The following is an 8,635-nucleotide window of genomic DNA, read 5'->3' as shown; positions in this document are numbered from 1 at the left end:
GACTTAAACGCTTCCCTTCAATTGCTGGCCTTGTACCAAAAATTGAAATCAATATATTAGAAGAATAAAATATATGTAACAGGGAATTGAAACCAGATTTCTAGATTCCGGTATTTGTACTCTAATTTACGACGCTTTTTTTATTAGCTTAGTCCAAAAAAAGGAGTAATGCCCATCTCATTCTCAGACACTCCCAAAACACTAAGGCAAATGCGACTACTTCGTTTTTGTATCTCTGCAGACACAACAAATGCAATTATCACTCTGCTTAAACTGTTGTGAAATGACGGCTGCAGAAAAGACATGTGCAGAGTATTCCAGAGAACCGAGATTCTGAGAGTGGAAAACAGAAAGGTAATGATTTGCGCGGTCCCAGGGTTCAGGGTTGGATGCTACATGGCTGATAGAAGAAGGGGCAAAGGGGTTGACAGTCTCTGAATGGAAATGAATAGCTGTTTTGAAAGGGCAAACACCAAAGGGACAATAGAAAACAACAAAATCTAGGAAACAAAATATCTGTAGACTTGAGGCAGAACCGTGTCTGTGAGTGCATTTTTAAAGAATTGGTTAAGTGATCTTCTGGATGAGATGCAGAATGACTGTTGACATAGCAACAACACTGCTCAAGATGTAAGAACAACGTTCTATTGTGGATCTCGCCTGTGTTTTTTAGAACTTTAGCTGTTGTTTGTTATGAAAGCATGTAACATTCTAAATATTTGTGTTATATAATTTAATATATTTCTTCATTTTTTTTTTTTTGCTTTAAAGGAACTTCTTCTATTGAAAACTAACATCAGTGGTAAGTAGGATTTATTTCATAGCATTTCAGAGATTTATTTCTTAGATTATTGTCTTATTTTTGACTGAGTCAAACAATTCTTGATATTTCAGGCGAGAGATCTAATGAAAACTGGGGCTTTATACGATTTAAACGTTTCGAGGATATTACAGAAACACATGTATACACTCTTGTGAGACGAAAGGCAAATCCAGTCCTTTTGTATTTTAATACTGAATCGAAGAAAGAAAGAATTAAATTTATACACGATGTAAAGGAAGTGAATTCGCTTCAACTGCGATTGAGATTATTTCGAAGTTTCGGAGTGTTGGGAAGCTTAACGCTGTTTTAGAGGTTTAAAAACATTTATAGAAACCAGCGATAAAACCGATGGAATCAATGCAGAACTATAGTGATATTGATGTATTAGCACTAATATTTGCGCATCTATTATATTTATATCGATGCTATTGCTTATAGTGTGATATCTGTGTTAGTTTTATTATTATTATTATTATTATTATTATTATTATTATTATTATTATTATTATCATTATTATTGTTGTTGTTGTTGTTGTTGTTGTTGTTATTACTGCTGCTGCTGCTGCTGTTGTTGTTGTTGTTGTTGTTGTTATTATTATTATTATTATTATTAGTAGTAGTAGTAGTAGTAGTAGTAGTAGTAGTAGTAGTAGTATTGCCTTTGCACAGCTTGTAACGTTGGAGATGTACTACGGTGTTAGTTCTTCACTACCATTGAACTATGGTAACACCGGTTATTTTTTTAGCACCTTCTGGAGTATTTGAGCGGTTCCAAGCAGTACTGTTTTCTGAAAGTGCTCCACCCTTATTGCAGCCCCTATTTGTTCCGTGTATTTCTCGAGATTTTTGCTCACTGTTCCCAGGGCTCCGACAATTATTGGTACTACTACCACCTTTTTCCTCGACCACAACTGCTTAACTTCCTAAGCTAACCTGTCATATCTCTCGACTTTTCTTTCTTCCTTATCGCATACCTTGTTGTCAGCTGGGCATGCTATATGTATGATCCAGCATAGTTTGCTTTCTTTCTCAATTAAGACTATGTCCGGCTTCCTATTCTCTATCTCATGGTCACACTGAATCATAAAATCCTACAGAATCTTTGCATTATCATTGTTGATGACGCCTTCAGGATTGTTGATGACGCCTTCAAGTATGGACTGTCAATTCCATACTTGTTGCAAAGTGTCCAATGGACAAGCCTTGCTATATTGTCGTGGCATATCTTATACTCCTTCTGGGCTAGTAGCGTACATTGGCTGGTAATATGCCATACGGTTTAACTATTTTGTCCACAGATTCTGCACTTATCACTTTCTGATGTGTTGTCTACTCTGTATTTTATGTAGTTTGTTCTTAGTGCTTGCTCTTGGGCAGCACAGATTAGAACCTCTGTTTCCGGTTTTAAATCACTTTTAGTCATCCACAGCCATCTTTTTTCTCTGTCGATCTTATCTTCAACATCCCTATGAAAATGACCATGCATTCTTTTCTTTACCCACCTATTTTCAATTTCATTCATTTTCAATTGCTTGTACAGTGCTTTATCTTTGCAATCTTTCATCCTACACAAGATTGACCTTCTTACTTCTAGTAATAGCGGTTCTGTGGCATTTTTTACATACCATGCTGTGTTGTTTTCTGCTCTAATGCTGTGTTCGCACACAATAAGTCCTCTGCCCCTTCTTTTTCTTGGTACATACAGTCTGTCAGTCTGTCACTTTTGGGTGGAGTGTCCCATATCCAGTTAGCAACTTCCTTGTCTTTCTGTCTAAGCTGTTTGGTTCGTCTACTGCCCATGCGATTACCCCTGCTCCATATCTAAGGAGTGAAACCGCCTAGGTGTTGATAGCTTCAATTTTAGTCCGTCCGTTTAATTTAGACTTAAGAATCAGTCTCAGTCTGCGCAAGGACTCCACCTTCAATTTTTCTATCTGCTTCATAACCAGTACTTACATCTTGTTAAGCCTGATACTTATTCTATGAATCTGCTTCGTCGAAACGCTAAGTTACGGGTATGTAAACACACTAATACCGGTTATGAAAGGGTACGGTGAGACAAACACATACACAAACACACACATATGTGTGCATGTATGTATGTATGTATGTATGCATGTATGTATGTATGTATGTATGTATGTATGTATGTATGTATGTATGTATGTATGTATGTGTATGTATGTATGTATGTATGTATGTATGTATGTATGTATGTATGTATGCATGTATGTATGTGTGTATGTATGTATGTGTGTATGTATGTAGGTATGTGTGTGTGTGCGTGTGTGTGTGTGTGTATAAACAGACTTCTTTCAGTTTCCGCCTACCAAATTTACTCATAAGGCTTTGGTCGGCCCGAAGTTATAGTAGAAAACACTCGCCCAAGTTGTCGCGCAGTGGGACTGAACGCGGAACATGTGGCTGGCAAGCAAGTTTCCCACCACACAGCTACCCCTACACTTATAAACATAAAAAATATAACCACACTATTTCAAAGTGCAGCTGATCATAAATTGTTAGACTCCAACACGTTATTACAGTGCAGTAAACTTGTTTCGTTCATTTTAAATCAGCTTTTCTGATTACTATTTATCTCTGGTAGGGGCAACGTATCATGTTTTTTTAATTACTTGGTTATATTAATAATGATGTTTTATGCCACAGAACACAATTAAATTCTGAACTTTAAGTGAAATCTATGCTATTTTGTTGTAAATTCTATTGTAACATAACTAAGGAGATTCAAGTTATTGGACTATAGAACTTATCTAAAAATATTTCATATTCGATATATAAAAGATTTCAGAGAAGTCTTTTTTTTAAATAAAATACAGTTGTTTAAAATGTGAAGTTATATATGAATCATACACAAATCTCGTTTACAGAATTATAGATTACATATAAATAGATTAAAGATATTTCCTGTTGTTTCTGAACTAAAAAATTGGATTAGTATTTGTATTTCAGTGGACTTTTAAGACGTTTGATAAATCGAAACATTGTACAGATATACCTCTTACAATTTTAAAATTTCATATAAGAACTCGTAGCATATATTTTGATCAAATTTGCAGCCTGTCACCTCATTTATATACATAGATAGCCAAAGGAACATGTTGCTACAGATACATACATATTAATATATAAATACACACATACTTACATGCATATGTGTTATTCTTTTACATATTTATGTACTGTCTGCGGTCGTGCAGGGAAACAACGTTGTTAGTTTTAATCAAGCCAATAGACTCCAATAGTTTATTCTATCGTTAAATCTACATACTGGTTTTCTGGAGTTCAGTTAATCGTTTTGTAAATGTGAAGTAATTATATTCAAAATTATTTCAATAACAGAAAAAAAAACAATATAAAATAACAAGGAACAGGAGTATAATATTGTTTTCTCTTACAAGCTGGCAGAATGGTTACCACGCCCGAAAAAATGGTTAGTGGTATTCCGTCCGTCTTTACATTCTGAGTTCATATTCCGCCGTGGTCGACTTTGCCTTTCATCCATTCAGGGTCGATAAAATAAGTATCAGTTGAGCAGTAGGATCGATGTAATCGACTTATTCCCACCTCACGAAATTTCTTCTCTTGTGCCAAAATTTAAAACCAATATCCCTCTCTTTCTCTCTCTCTCTCTCTCTCTCTCTCTCGTCTCTTATCGCTTTGTTGTATCACAATTCAACGTTTAGGAACAGTTTTTACTCCATTTCGAATTTAACGTGATCATCGTGAAATTCGCACTTGATTCAAAATTTAATCTAATATAATTATAAATTTCAAAATGAATTTGTAAAGTAAAATTAATATAAATATAGCAAACTGCTCAAATTATCTACGACTCTTTCACTGGATAAAATATAGTATTACTATTAAAGAAACATTTGAATGAAAGCATGCAGGAACTACTATATAGAATTGTTAAAAATTTATAAATATTCTCTGTATATTTGAGTGTGAAATAAGACAATGAATTCTCGCTAATATTGTCTCTTAGATGCAAAAGATTTATTGATCTGTTGAAATTTTGTTACGCGAATACAATATTCTTCAAACAAAACTACTACACAGAATGATGATTGATGGAGGAAAAGAGAGACTAAATTGGTTTTATCCCAATAGGATTATAATGACGGTGAAAGGAAAAGATAAAATTGAGAAATTTATTGAAAATAACAACAAAATAGAAAATATATGAATTCATAACTATTTACCTTTCTATCTATCTATCTATCTATCTATCTATCTATCTATCTATCTATCTATCTATCTATCTATCTATCTATCTATCTATCTATAATTATATAGATAATATATCTATCTATAATTATACATGTATGTGTGAACATATATATATGTACACATTTATATACGTGTGTCTATGTGTGTACACACACACACACGTATATATAATATATATATATATATATATACACATATATATATATAATATACAATATACATAGGCGCAGGAGTGGCTGTGTGGAAAGTAGCTTCCTTACTAACCACATGGTTCCGAGTTCAGTTCCACTGCGTGGCACCTTGGGCAAGTGTTTTCTACTATAGCCTCGGGCCGACCAAAGCCTTGTGAGTAGATTTGGTAGACGGAAACTGAAAGAAGCCCGTCGATATATGTATGTATATGTGTATATATATATGTATGTGTGTGTATGTTTGTGTGTCTGTGTTTGTCCCCCCACCATTGCCTGACAAGCGATGATGGTGTGGTTATGTCCCCGTAATCTAGCGATTTGGGAAAAGGGAGCGATAGAATAAGTAGTAGACTCAGAAAGAATAAGTCCTGGAGTTGATTTCTACGACTAAAACCCTTAAGGCGGTGCTCTAGCATGGCCACAGTCAAATGACTGAAACAAGTAAAAGAATATATATATATATATATATATATATATATATATATATATATAATATATATATATATATATATATATAAACAAATTTACACACACACATATTTATATATCTCCCTCTTTATATCTTTCTCTCTCTCTCTCTCTCTATATATATATATATATATATATATCTTCGTATAAATACCTATAAACATAATTATAGATATAACGAATATTGCCCAGACTTGACAGCAAAACAATATCTGCAGATTCTTTTTTCTTGTGTCAACGTATCCAGTCATATTGACAGGGCAGCAGACGACTCACTAATTGTATTGGTGAATCGGATTCAGTAAACTGCATCGTGAGATGTTCGTGACGAAGCAGTGAGCTATCAACAGCTGAACATTTTTTTTGTAAGATGTTGCCGCAAGAGGCACGACTTACTGCAGTAAATATTGACAGCAATCTGGAATTCTTCTAACCAACTTTATAACAATCATGAATAAGAAAAAGTGTATTTGTTGCTGCTTAGATCCGAGGTCTCCTCTAATCTAGAAGATCTAAGCCGTGTTTATGTGAACGCAAGGAGTAAAATGAGGTACGCTATTGGCAGATGAGGATGCAGTGTGCATTATTAAACCTTGCATGGAATGAGCAGCAGCATTATTTAATCTTATACGGAGTGCAGAAAAATAAACAATACTGCAATTATAGCATTTAGAGTTCGTTGGTGCCGTTCACCAGTTTAGCAGGATTACATTCAAGAGATCTTTACCAATTTCACGAACACCAATAAAAATCATTTTTCCAATTTCACGAACATCTATGAAAATCCTTTTCCAATAAATACTTTCACATTTTTATTTCTATTTTCTTCCACTCTAATATCTTATAATTTCTAGTAAAATCCATATAGACTATTTGGTAACTACTGAGAAAGAGAGAGAGAGAGAGAGAGAGAGAGAGAGAGAGAGAGACTTCTTGGTCATTGCCATATTTCCTGCAAGCTGTCACAAAAGGATCGTGCTGCCATAAGTTGGTCAATCAAAATTCTTTAATAACACATCTAATATTTCTTGTAATAAATATTTCCTCTCACAATAATGACTGAAATAAAGACAAACAATGTCGAATTGCTGACGCCTTTTCCTCGACAGACATTTTATGGTTAAGAAGCGATTTAAACTTTGAATCTGTCATTTGCGTTTGCTATGAGATATACAACATCGGGATTGAGCGGTTCTGCTTCTTCTGAGACAGTAGGGATTAGAACCCTGAGATCCTGTTTGAAAGAGAAGTCTATGATTTCAATCGCAGTCAGATAAATATTCGTGTGAATAACGAACAAACGTTGATTTTAAAAACAACAGACAAGTAGAATAGGTGACCTCAACATTCCGATAGTATCTTTTTATTATCAATGATAGTTGATTTATACCGTTAAGTTAGACGATATAATACTGTAACACTTTTATTTATATGTGCTATATGCTAAAAGTAATAAACGCATTTTTTGCCATGAAAACTCAATGAATGCCTTTGGTGTATTGACTGCAGTGACATCTAGTGATGTCGTAGCATAGTTACTACATAGTTTTTCATTTGACCACAATATTCAGTCAACCTTCATGGTTGTCTTTGAACGCATAATAATTTTTATGTTGCGTTTCCTTTCACGAGTCATTAGGTCGCCTGTTATCTCATCAAAAGCGATGGAATTATTCCATCATCTGAATTAAAGCAATAACTTAAATAACCAAAGCATTTCACAACAAACATTTTTGGCATTCTACATTAGAAATAACTTTCATCTTTAGCTTGTTTTATGCTGGGGAACCGTATCGAATGGATTTAGTGGAACAAACCGACACCAGTTGCGAGGAGTTAAATCGATACAGGTTTCTTTACATCCCAAACACACAGACATATGTGTGTGTGTGTGTGTGTGTGAGTGAGAGAGAGAGAGAGAGAGAGAGATAAAGAGTGTGTGTGTGCATGTATGTATGTATATATGTATCTATATGAGTGTGTGTGCTTGTTTGTGTGTATGTATGTATATATTTGCCTGTGAGTGTGTGCGTGTGTGTGCGTGCGTATAAGTTCGTGCATGCAAGTCTGTGTGTTTGTACTTCCACCACTTGATAACCGGTTTCGACTTGTTTACGTGTCTATAAAATAAGTACCTGGGTTTAAAGAAATAAGTACTGAAATCAATTTCATTGACTAAAACCTTCGAGGCAATGCCCCAGTATGACCGCAGTCTAATGACTGAAAAAAGTAAAAGAATAAAAATTAAAATTTGAAAAATCTTTGTTTAGAAAATATATTCCAGACACAATTGCTATAATTTTGTTTAAGCCTTGTAATCAAATTAAATGATTAATTTCCTATTTAGAATTATTGTTCAGATAATTAATTACTGATTTCTCGTAAAACAAAATATAAATAATCTCGTATAATAAATACACCTGGTTATTTAGTTCAAAGAGCGGGACCAGGTAAGAAGAAAAAACATAAGAAAGTATCGTATTCATTATCTTTAATCATACAGCATTAACTTGGTTCTAATTGAACCATTTCCATCTTCCAGTGATGTCGTTTGCAGATCTGATTAGCGTTAATTCATTCGTTAGTAACCGCTTTCAATTTCCCACTAAATAACGTTTTCCATTGAAACAGCAGGGATCAGCATATTCACGTTTGGATCTGCCAAAGCGGTTTAGGAATGAATAGTTACCTCACCGTTTGGTTCCTCGCTGTTCTGCTTGCGCCTCATGAATTACTATTTCTTTGCCAGACGCCAACATGCATTAGCAAATAATGTACTTGTCGATGTTTTATAGACAAGAGCTTCTACTGTTGTCATTGGCATCGGTCTGGTAAGGTAGCTTTGACCGAGGAGACACGAAATACGGTTGAAACATTGCTGTATCTCAAAGTCTTCTTA

General features: G+C 34.4%; 1 protein-coding gene across 1 annotated transcript in view; it reads left to right on the top strand.

The window, feature by feature from the left end:
• The first annotated feature begins 769 nt into the window (after positions 1-769).
• LOC115216525 overlaps positions 770-8,635 on the top strand; it is a 67,069-nt gene continuing 59,203 nt past the window's right edge. Inside the window, exon 1 of the mRNA XM_029785975.2 lies at positions 770-802. The gene's annotated coding sequence lies outside the window, so the exon portion shown is untranslated. The remainder of the gene's footprint in view (positions 803-8,635) is intronic.

Source organism: Octopus sinensis, linkage group LG10 (assembly GCF_006345805.1).
Source record: "Octopus sinensis linkage group LG10, ASM634580v1, whole genome shotgun sequence".
NCBI classification, from domain to species: Eukaryota; Metazoa; Mollusca; class Cephalopoda; order Octopoda; family Octopodidae; genus Octopus; species Octopus sinensis.
The sequence above is the reverse complement of the archived record's forward strand: the minus strand, read 5'-3'. Positions and strand labels throughout refer to the sequence as shown.